Genomic DNA, 12,110 nt, shown 5'->3' with positions numbered 1-12,110 from the left:
CACACACACACACACACACACACACACACACACTTAATTTTGCTGTGAAGTCCTTGATTATATTTAAAACTGTGACACAGTTAAGTAGTATATAAATTCATGGAAACACATGGCTTATTCCAATTTGCTTAATTTAACGAAAAAGCGATTAAATGTTCTTCCTAAATGTGTCATATCTAAGACCCAACACCGCCTCTGGCAAAAAATGTGCCGGTTACATTCCCAACAAGCGTCTCAACGAGATCAAAAATATGATGGATCTAATTATGGCCAACTTTCAGTGTTAAGGCTGCCATGCTTAATTAAGAAGAAAAATGAAACAGAAAAGGAATCAGTGAGTCTTTTATTTTTATTTATTTATTTATTTATTTATTTATTACTTATTACATCTTCGAAATATATTGATATTTGATATACTACTCCTCTTTGATGTTTTCTATTTCATAAATCTAAAGTGTATATTATTTTTGAAAGTCAAATATAACAGTAGCATCCTTAAAATGTGCATGTGAGGCTATAATATGTTCAGGAGAGAAATATTGGAAATGATCAAGAGTAGAAACAAAGATAACTATGCTAGAATTTCTATCAAATACAAAATGGCAGCAACGATCTTCTGGGTGGATATGAATTTGCAGTAAAGTCATTTTTTTTTCTTCTTGGAAGCAACCTCAACATGCATTTATCTATATTATATTATGTGCAGTTTAGTACAAGCTTTTATCAATACACATAAAAATATATACTTTACAGATATATCGGTATACACAGATTAGTTGTCAGAATTATTGATTTTGCGTACGGAAACATACAACAGAGTAACATCATGAGTTAGAATATAAAGGTTGAGAAGCCAAAAGTATTTTGTCTCACTGTGAAATTTAGTCCACTCGGCCTTTTTTGGGGTAGCTTGATTTGAGAATAGAACTTATTGGTTTCACTGTTTTTAACAGCTCATCAAAACATCCTTATTCCTCTCAAGATGCTGAAATAAAGTATCAGAAGATTACTTATTAAAATGCAAGCAGAATCGTTTCAGATTGAATGTCTGATAATAATTACTGGAGTACCATTGTTGCGTGGATTATGAATACAAAAATATTTAGCTATATATCTTATTATTTTATCATCACTCCCAACGTCATACTGGAACACAATTATCACATCAGAAAACAACCCATATTGCAGATGAGGGACTTAACAAAAGATTTAGGAATTGCTATATACTAAGACAGAAGTTCAGTCAGTTTGATGACACAAGAGCAATTATTTCGCAGACTGAAAATAAACTTCTGAATAAATCCGAATTAATGCAACAATATCATCACACAATATTGTTTTAGCTAAATGAACTATGACACCATCTCTCAATGTAAAGCGCCAGGTAACATGCCCTTTTTCTATATTTGCTGTTTCTATCTTCCGTTGCACCGTGGAAGAAGAAAACAGTGATGCCAGTAAGGAAGGTGGACATGAGACAAATAAATAGAAAAATTGAAGATTGATAGAGTAGGAATGAGTCAGAGAGAAATAAACAGCTGTTATTCAGTAGTTAACCAGTAAGCGAGCAAGCAGTCGGGCGAGCAGACAGTGAAAGAGTGGACAAGAAAGAAATAGAGCGAATAAATGAGGAGAGATGGAAAGAAGAATGAGCTCTTCATAGATAAGAGGATTAGAGAGCTAACGCGGTGAAATAATGTGAAAAGCGAAAGCAGTGGTTGTGCTGAGATGGAAGAGATACAAAGAAGTCTAGAGATGGATCGGTAAATAAAAACAAAAAAGGGAGAAAGAGGGAGAGAGAGAAAGACATTGAGAGGGGCGTTGTAAATAATGGAAAAGGCGAAAGCCTTGCTTATGCTGAGATGAAAGAGAGAAAAGAAAGTGTTATTGAAAGATGTAGATTGGATCGATTGACAGAGAAATAAAAGATGGTGTATGAGAGAGACAAAGAGAGAGATATAACCAACAGTCGGTTAGTAAGGGACGCAAGCAGTCAGGTGAGTTGATGAAATGAAACATAAGAAATAAGGCAAAAGTTAAAGTAAAAAGTATAATAATTTCTGAAAGGAAACAGTGATAAACCCAGTCTTGTTTGACAATTACTACGTTAGTCTTTCTATGAGGTTATATTTTTAGTAGATGGTTAACTAGAAAAAATTGCTCCGCAGTGACACACAAACACATCCATATGCATGCCACAACATATGAGAGGTAGGAAATGAAGTTTTTAAAAAAATTTACATGAAAAGACAAAGATTAAATCTTGATATCAATGAATATATAGTTTGATTAAAATTAGAAATGACCATAATTACCATATCAAAAATATTTCTGTAGAAACAGTATTTCGAGAGAAGAATCAATGAAGAGAGGAGAGTGGGGAGACAATGCTGTTGGTGGTGGTAGTGGTGGTGGTGGGGCCGACAATAGTTCCTACCTCTTGGTGAAGATGGTGGTGGAAATCGCATGCAAGCCTCCACTGCTCGTTAAAGTGATCAATAGTAGTAGTAACGATGTTACGTTGCTACAAACTCTTCCTTACCCAGCAACAACATGAGTAAGCTATCCTAACCGACAATACTACCATTACCAACACTAACACCCTATGGTAGTACTGATGGCAACGGAATACTACTATCAACAAGAATAGTAGTGCATTCAGCAACACGCCTCCAACTGCTCCGACCATTGCCACAAATAATAGTGGCAACAACTACAATACCACAATTACTCAATCTACTATTGCCACTTTCAACGCCAACATAAACAAGAGCAAGTGGAGAACAACAACAATCGAAATCAACACCAACGAAGTTGGAGACTAATACGAGCTGGGCCTTACAAAAATCCAGCAGAAGCAGGAGCAACGAGTTAAGTACCTCACGAAGGACTATCACTTGTTTACCTGAAGAATTCGTGGAAAATAGGTACAAGGAGATTATGTTCTTTCTGATATCAAATTGAAGCTTGATATGCACACCTCTTATCCCTGAAAAGAAAGGTTGAAAAGGTTTTGACCCATGTGTAACAAGAGATCTTTTATACTGGTTAATGCCAGGGTCGGGGCAGTTGGAGGCGTGTTGCTGAATGCGCTACTATTCTTGTTGATAGTAGTATTCTGTTGCCAACAGTACTACCATAAGTTGATCCATACAATATACATGAGGTGACGAAAGGTGAGAACCAGCTCGATGATAATAAAAAAAGCCTCGACTCACAGCTGATCATGAATTTCGTGAAAATGTTTTCAGAGGTCATGAGAACACGAGAAACTCGCACAAAATATTGGACAGAGGACCAAGTAGAACAGGTAACACCACAGGATTATAAAATCGCCTCTGAACCAGACTATATCAAGAGTTCAGTGTTGATTGATAGTGAGAGTCCAACATGATAGTGAGGGCATAAAGCCGAAGTGTTACAAGTATGATGGCAAAACTCAGTGACCGCGGAGATAAAAGGTATCAGTAAAATGGCTCACGGTAATGTTTCCAGCAAATTGTCTTGTGGTGAAAAGAAGGAGATTAGTAAAACTGACAATCCAGAGGGGGTAAGAGAATCGATCACTCAAGCCTGATGATCATAAGGATCATGGCTTCAGTGAGAAGACCACTGTCATCCACCAGTTCTCTGTCTTGTTCATAAGTAAAAGTTGATGGAGGTACTGTAAGATCAAAAATCCGTAAAAGCTGCACTGGTAAGAAAGGAAATAGAAGGGCGCCACAAGTTGATGAAAATACCATCAATAACTTATTTATGGATAAATAATACAGCAAAGAAATACTCCACGCGATGCGGAAATATTCTGTGGAGTATTTGTTCTGCTCTAACTTGGTTACTCCGAGAACCAAAGGAAAAAATAGCTCCAAGTGCATACATTTTTTTTAGATATAGTTTTCGTAAAGCTTGTTCTTGAGCAGAAATAATTATTCCTTCTGGCTCCATCTTTAAAAGAAACCATGTTTTAACCATTTCCAAGGTTCTTCATCAGCTTCATCTGATGTTTTCTAGAAAAACTCTCCGTGATAAACTTTCACTTTCCAGTTGATGACCTTTTCTCTCTTAGACCCATATTGTACTCCTAGAGGGTCTCATCATTGTCACTGATCACTGTCTCATTCAGTGCAGCCTCCTTCATAACACCATCTTCTTTTCTGACCAGTCTTCTTCCACCTTCATTTCTAGGAAAGTAAAGTTACGCCACGTCATTTCTAGTATGAAGGCACTCGTGCACAGCCATCATTTTCCCATTTTTTTTTTGTCCACGTTAATAAGTTCTTTCTTTCGCAACTCCTGCGCAATAGCAACCAAACCTACAGTTCAAGAGTTGATGCTTCTAATCAGGTTCCCAATATTCAGCTTCGATCTACATAGCTTTTTCACTCTTTTGGTATGTTCAGAAGAAATTTTCTCCTTCATTTTGTTGCTCATCATCAGGCCTAATTGTAAAATACCAAGATACTTGTAATCCTCTCCGTTCACTTCTCTTATGCGCTCATCATCTGGAGGTTGTATTCCACTGCGATCTACTTTTCGCTCTCTCCTCGGTTCAATAATAACACATTTTTCTTGACCAAATGCCATCTGGATGTCATGAGAGAAAATTCGTATAAGGGAATCAAGTTGACCTCTGCCAGCGCCGTAAATATTCAAATCGTCTATAAATAGCAGGGAACTAATTGGTTCCATGTTTTTTTTCTGGAATTTGTAACTAAGTCCCATCTTCCTCAGTCATGGAGAGCGTTAACATACTAACAGAGAGTTTCGTTGAAAGATTATTCCTTCGATGTCGACATGTCCAGTTTCCCTTCTACCTGCTGTCAAAACTATATTCCAGTTCCTCATACTGTTTTTGAATAAATAATCATATTTTTAGCTGCCCCGACTATCTCCAGGCATTTTAGAATTCACGAGTAAGGAACCATATCATATACCTTCTTGCGGTCAATCCAAATCACTGATAGATTTGTCAACCTTCTCCGACAGTTCCTCAAAATTGCTTTATATATCAGTAATTGATCCATTGTTCCTTGTGATCTTTCCCTGCAACCTTTCTGTTCGTCCGCTAGCAGTTCATTTCTTTCAAGATGGTCAAGCAATTTCTTAACCATTATTCTAGTTAGAAGCTCCAACATCATAGGTAAACAGGCAATCGGATGATAGTTACTGGCCACGGCACCCGTGGTTGGGTCCTTCTGAATCAATACAATTATTCCTTAGACCATCTAATCTAATACAACTCCTTGGTGTACACAGCCTTTGTAGTTTAGGATGCAAATTCGTCAAAACCTTAAACCAAAAACCCTGAACTAGGTCCTGGCCTACTACCTTCCACTTCATGAAGCCAGGTTACCCTGTTGTTGTATTTGACATTCTCTAACCAGATCTTGCTTCAAAACGAAGTTGCTTCTTTGCAATCGGGTAACTCTGCAGCTTCCTTATATCCTCCATCCAGAGTCTCATAGAACAGCTTCTGGTTTATTCTAGACAGTTGATTTTGTTTGAACTGTAAGCATCTTTCATGGTATCTTTTGATCTTAATTTGACCCGCTTTCATCATTTGTTTTAACATATCCGATATAGAGTGGTATTTCCTATTCATGTAATTCTGCTCTCTTTCATTGAGCCTCATATTTCCTCTCCTTACTTCCTCAATTTTACTTAAATCCTTCCGCCATGTATTGATGCTTTCTATTATTTCCTTTATTCTTTTCCAGAATAGGTATTTGTTTCTTTGTGCTTTCTTTTTCTTTAAACACCCCTATCTTCTCCGTGATGATCTAAACAGTGGCATACGTCACAGAATTTAACTCTGTCATGTTCTTAATTGGAATTCTCTTAAAAATTTCATTCGCTTTCCTGAGGATCATGACAACTTCATTCGCTTTGCCCAATCACATGACTTCAATGATGGTAACCGTTTTCTTTTCCACAAGGATCATCACTTCCAGAATTCTGTCGTGGAGAGCAGTTAATTCTGGGCTAATTTTCGTCCGGTGACTCTCTAGTTTTAGGAATACTAATGTCTTCTGTAGATGGTAGATTTCGTCCCTCCATGTCTAAGCTCTGTAGATTCTCCAGTCCTCTGGGTATTTCTTCTGGAACAGTAGTCCCCTGCAGTTCCTTTTACGCTTCCATTTTAATCTCCTCTGGTTACATCTTCTCTAACTACTTTTTATCTTAATTCGTTTAATCTGATCAGCCAATCTTTGTTCACTCACATCCTTCAGCTCGTCATATAGATAATATTTTTTCCAGGGATCTAGTAACCTTTTCCTATAACCTCTCTTCTATGGCACACTTCTAATATAACATTTAAACAACAATTTGATATTCCCTTTTGTCTATTTAAATCTCCCTCGCTGTTGTGGGTCAATAGTTGCTTGATTACGACCGGGCCTGCACCACTGTTCCACAGGACACTTACCAGGCTCGATACCTTCGCTTAAACCTCCAGCATCGTGAATGTCGTAAGGATTGCTTTTCGTTATTGACATTTCTCTTATAATTGAGATGTGTGTTTTAAGGTTACCACTAACCAGTTGTTATATCGTGCCACCATCACTAGCCAGGTTGTCAGCCAAGACTTCCGGGAGGCCTGTCTGCCCTCGTTGAAGCTAGTCGCCATCTGACTCATATAGTTGGATGGCTTTTAACAAGTTTTGTTTTTCGTCTTGCAGCCACTCCAACAAAAGCCACCCGCCTTACTAAGCAAGCGATTGCTAGGGTTGCCGATTAAGTCGCCGACGACCCGACCGTGAAACAGGTTGCACTCAATTACATGTTACCAATAGCACTAAAAGTGACCTGGCATATTATTAGTTATTGATATAAATGTCAATACTGTCACTACTACCATCATTATTAGTACCACTACAAAGGCGGCGAACTGACAGAACTGTTAACATGCTTAGTAATATTTCGCCTGCCGCTACGTTCTGAGTTGAAATTCCGCCGAGGTCGACTTTGCCTTTCATCCTTTCGGGGTCAATAAATTAAGTACCAGTTGAGTACTAGGGTCGATGAAATCGACTTGCCCCTTCCCTCAAAATTTCAGGTCTTGTGCCTATATTAGAAAGGATTATTAGTACCACTACAACCAGTAGTATTCTTATTATCACCGCAATTACCATCTCTATTATTGTTATTATCCTCACTACCATTATCATTATCAAGATTCCATAGTAGAGAGGGTAAAATTAGGATTTCAAGATTTCCGGCACAGAGATTTTCAGTATATGTTGGGTTGGAATTGGGTGGGCGCACGGCGAGCAAGCAAGTTTTTGAAATTGAAGAGAGAAAACGAAAAAAAAAAAAAAAAGAAATATATCACTATTATAAAATGGTAAGAGAAAACAAACTAAATCTATTTAAAGTGACATGCAACTAATTTACTAACGTTGATGATGAAGGAGAGGAAACAAAATTTTTAAACCTGCATTTAACGTAATGCATATGGAAATATTAGCCCTAGTTTTTATGAGATATCGTAACCAAAGCTGAAACACAACCTCAAAATAACAGCTTTTAACATAAGAAACGCAAAATCACAGGTAAGCAAGATTCCAACGTTGAAAACAGAATGAAAGAAAACAAACTAGATCTATATCACTATTCTGGGCAGAGAGAGACAGACAGAAAGAAAGAGCACAATAGAATAACATATATAATACTATTCTAGATAAGTTTCTAACATTGATCAGAGAGAAAGAATTAATTTTAACTGGCAGAATCGTTAGCACTCTGGGAAAATACTTAAAGCACTTCATTCGTCTTTACGTTCTGAGTTCAAAGTCCACCGGAGTCGACTTTGCTTTTCATTCTTTCGGGGTCGATAAAATAAGTACCAGTTAAGAACTGGGGTCGATGTAATCGATTAACCCCTCCCCAAAATTTCAGGCCTTGTGCTTTTAGCAGAAAGGATTATTATTATTATTATTATATGGTTGGCTTTTGCTTTGTGTTTGTACAAGTTCATTCTAAGTTTCACCAAGAGGCAACAAGTTTGAAGTTCAAGTAGGGTGTTTTATTTTTGGTTTTGCACAGGGTATTGTTCTAGAGAAAGTCTGTCAAAACATAAGAAAGAAGTTTGTTTTAAAAGTAATTTGATTATAATATAATAGTGTAAAAGTTGTTTGCTGTTATGTACATTTAAAAGAACAATTGACAATGTTTACAAATTAAAATGTTCTTGGGATTACATAGACAATATTTTTCGGAGGATACGAGCAATATTTTTTTAATTTCTTCCATGTTTGGATTTCCTAGCATCTGGGACAGGTAGCAATCACCTTCTTTCACATTGATCCTGTTGCCACAGGGGCATCCTATGTCGATTATCATGCATGTTCTTTCTTTTTTATTCACCGCAGCAATGTCCGGTTTCCGATGTCTGATCAGGTGATCGCACTGAATCATTGCATCCACAGGATTTTGCGATTCTCATTCTCGGTGACTCCTTCTGGGGTTTGCTCATACCACGCCTTCGCTCTTTGTAGGCCGTGATATCCACAGAGCTTCCAATGGATCATTCTTACCACATTATCATGGCATCTTTTGTATTCGCGTTGTGCCAATTTCGGGCATTCACCTCTCATCACACGTTCTGCTGTCGATAATGTTGTCTATTCTGCACTTCACATAGTTGGTCCATATTATTATTATTATTATTATTATTATTATTATTATTATTATTATTATTATTATTATTATTATTATTAAGTATGAGTCAAGTACTGGGATCGATGTAATCGACTTAGTCCCTACCTCAAAATTCAGGCCTTGTGCCTATAGCCGAAAGGATTGAGCATCAGAAAAATACTATGCGACATTTAAAATTTTGATTTCAAATCCTGCCGAGATCATCTCTGCCTTTTATCCTTTTGAGTTTAATAAAATAAGGTACCTGTCTAAGTACTTGGGTCAATGGTGTCAATTAAATCACTCATCTAAAATTTGCTAGTCTTATACTTAAATCAAAAACCATTATAATTATTAGAATTATTCAGCTGTCTCTAATAAATTTTGGATATTGACTGTTCCCCTCACATGTAAGTATGCTGTTACTGTTGTTACGAAATTATAAACAACTATGCATGTAAAATCTCTTGAATTGATTTTACCGTCACTAGCAGTAGTAACTACAGCAGTAGCAGTCGCTTGACTCTAATGCTTTCTGCTCACTTCTCATTAAGTATTCGATATGTCTTGTAAATATCTCTTTCTTTCATCTACACTTTCATTTTGATTCTCTCTGTCTAAGTTGTACATCCTCTCGCCTGTCCTCTTTCCCTCACATGCACTCAACTCTTACATGCATTCATACACCAATTCTTCTGTAAAAACCTGGCATACAAAGATATATTGCCGTGTTTGTACATACACAACACACAGTTTCCCTCTCAGCTTCTCTGTTCTCCCGCTTACACGCGCATTTCCGATCTTTCTGAAACTCATTCAGTCTTTTTTCTCCTCTCCACACACACATACACATACATACACAAACACATAAACACTCATTCCATTCATACTCAATAATATTTTACATATTGTCACTGTTCATTTCATGCATTTTCCCACACTATTACTCCCTACTCTTTCCAGCTGGAATAACAGTGTTCCCTAACAACCCTCTCTTAATTGCAATATGAAAGCGTTTTCCCGTAGTTCGTTTATGTGAGATCCCTCATGGCAACGCCTTTCAAACCTGTACCTTTAATTCTTTAATTACTTCTCTTTCCATTCTCTATTAACTACCAACTGGCCTGTTGACTGACGATAGTGGAAGCCTGGCTTCGGAGGTAATGAGTACCCAGTTCATAAAATCGGCTCTCCCATTACGAATTTGATGTCAGCATTTTTATCTACGCACCAAACAGACGTGAACACATACGACATAGAGACCTTCAACAAGCCCCTGTTAATCTTTCTTTCACTAACACATTCTAACCATCAATGTCTATTTGTTAGATTTGACCTTCCATTAGTTCAGTGCTCCATCCTGTCCGTTTCTAACAAGAGAGGCGTGGTTACTCATTATGTAGCTTGCCTACTACGGTTCGAGCGAATCCAGAATGTTTAGGGAGGGGGCTCGTCATGATGAATTCACAACACTGCTTTGCCGCCAGAACAAACTGTCCCTTTATCTGCTTACACAAAACAGCTGACAAAAGACTGAAAAGAAATATAAATAAATAAAATAAAAGAGAGGGGTAAAGAATGGAAGAGATGGATAGAAAGAGGAAGAGAGATATGACTGGAGAGGCTGTGATTTTAATGAGAAAGTGTAAGAGGAAAAAGACATGAAAAGAACGAATATGAAAGGAAAATGGAAGTACAGAATTATGAAAAAAAAAAAAAAGTTGGATAGAAATAAAGTGAAAAATAGCATACGTTAAAAAAAGTGAAGAAAGTAAATCTCAACTCAAATTGAACTGGGAATTTTTGTGATATTTAGAGTGACTTCAATCATTTCATTAATTTCCATTTCCGCTTCATTTGCTCCTTAAATTTAAAAAATTTTTCTGCGGTCTTTCGAAGATCATTGAGGCAAAACAGTTTTTTATTATCAAGGTCTTACAAATGCGTGTATAGCTTGGCTCATACTTAAGTAGTGACTGCTGGAGAAATCCAGTTTATGTAAGCATCTGCATTTATGAGAGTAGGAATAATCCAATGGCTAAGAAATTCGTTTCACAATTAAGTGGTATCGGGTCGTTCGAATTCGTGGTACAATATCCTCCTTGAGTCAACCCATGCCCAAAAAACAGAAATTTGCTAATAGAAACGGCCGATCTGTACCTGTTCTTGGTGGATAAACATATTCTTTTGCCCAGTTTAATACCACCAACTGCGTCGCTTTTGCCTTTATAAAATTTTATAACCTGAGCATACCTCCATATCTTGTTGCACTGCTTCCTGCTGCAGTAACTAGAGGAGTCGTGGGTTCTTTTTTCCGTTGCTCTTCCGCTTCTGACTAAATCAATAAGAAATATATATATGTATGCGTCTGGTACGCTTATATATGTTTATTTTAATGTGCATATTACTTAATTTTTTTTCTTCAGTGTCCCACGATTACATTATATTATATATTGTAGAATATCTCTTTTTGAATTTAATTTCACACTTTTTTCTTCCGACTCCCTTATTTGACAGAACAGAGGCGAACTCAGTTTCGTAGACAACTGCACTATCTGGGCAGGGAGTGTGCATGTGTATGTGTGTATGTATATATAGATGGAAAAAATAGTACCCCAAATACCGAAGGTAGAATAACATGCTTTTTGATTAAAACTGCAAAGACATCGCAGAAACTGCTACTCAGAGTTTCACGTTTGCGTTCGTCGGATAGTTGTGATCACAACTGTCCGACGAACGGGAACTGAAGATCTGAGCAGCAGTTTTTGTAATGTTTTGGCAGCTTTAATAAAAGAAGTATATTCCAATTTCACACAATCAGGCCTTGTATTAGGTGTACGTAATCTGGTACTAAGTCTACTTCATCCTGTCAAAATTTTATTCACCCTCAGTTATGGACTACTTTAAGAAACTCTGCTTTAGAGGCATCCGCACCGAAAATTGACAGCTTAGATTGCGACCAGGTTTAACGCTTGTATCTGCACCTGTTAAAGATACTGCAAATTACTTTACACGGTTTAGGGTTTCAAAAGAAACTACTTTGTTTCGTGCCTGGCTAATTCTGCTGCAAATGATCTTGCGCAGAAGATGAAGATAATGTTAAATAGTAGATCCATGTAGACGATGCTGTAGCTTATATTCATTATTATACTGACTCGGAAATTGTGAGGATGTAAGTTGTAAGTCAGGAGAAAGAAGAAAGCAATGATGGAAATAAGGAAGATCTTATATTAAGAACCTCTATTGAAAGGTTAATTCAGTTGACCGGTGAAATGCCAAAAATTCTAGAACGCAGTTTTATAACTGAACAAAAAATAATGAACGTTTATAGTTTATTATTATACTGGCACTGTTATTTTAACTTTATTAACATTTCAAACGCTTTTTATTTGATGTTTCCTTTTCCTTTAACTGATATGACTCAACTTACTGGAAATTTTAAAGGTTGATGCGATGGTTTGGGCCATTTG

The 12,110-nt window shown here is 37.0% G+C and overlaps 1 long non-coding RNA gene across 1 annotated transcript in view; it reads left to right on the top strand.

Annotated features, from left to right (window-relative positions):
• Nucleotides 1-18: 18 nt before the first annotated feature.
• The window catches only part of LOC106871812 (uncharacterized), a 15,031-nt gene continuing 2,939 nt past the window's right edge, over nucleotides 19-12,110 (top strand). Inside the window, exon 1 of the long non-coding RNA XR_008264764.1 lies at nucleotides 19-334. This is a non-coding gene — a long non-coding RNA (uncharacterized LOC106871812). The remainder of the gene's footprint in view (nucleotides 335-12,110) is intronic.

This window comes from Octopus bimaculoides, chromosome 8 (genome assembly GCF_001194135.2).
Source record: "Octopus bimaculoides isolate UCB-OBI-ISO-001 chromosome 8, ASM119413v2, whole genome shotgun sequence".
Lineage (NCBI taxonomy): Eukaryota > Metazoa > Mollusca > Cephalopoda > Octopoda > Octopodidae > Octopus > Octopus bimaculoides.
This window is presented reverse-complemented; position numbering and strand designations above follow the sequence as displayed.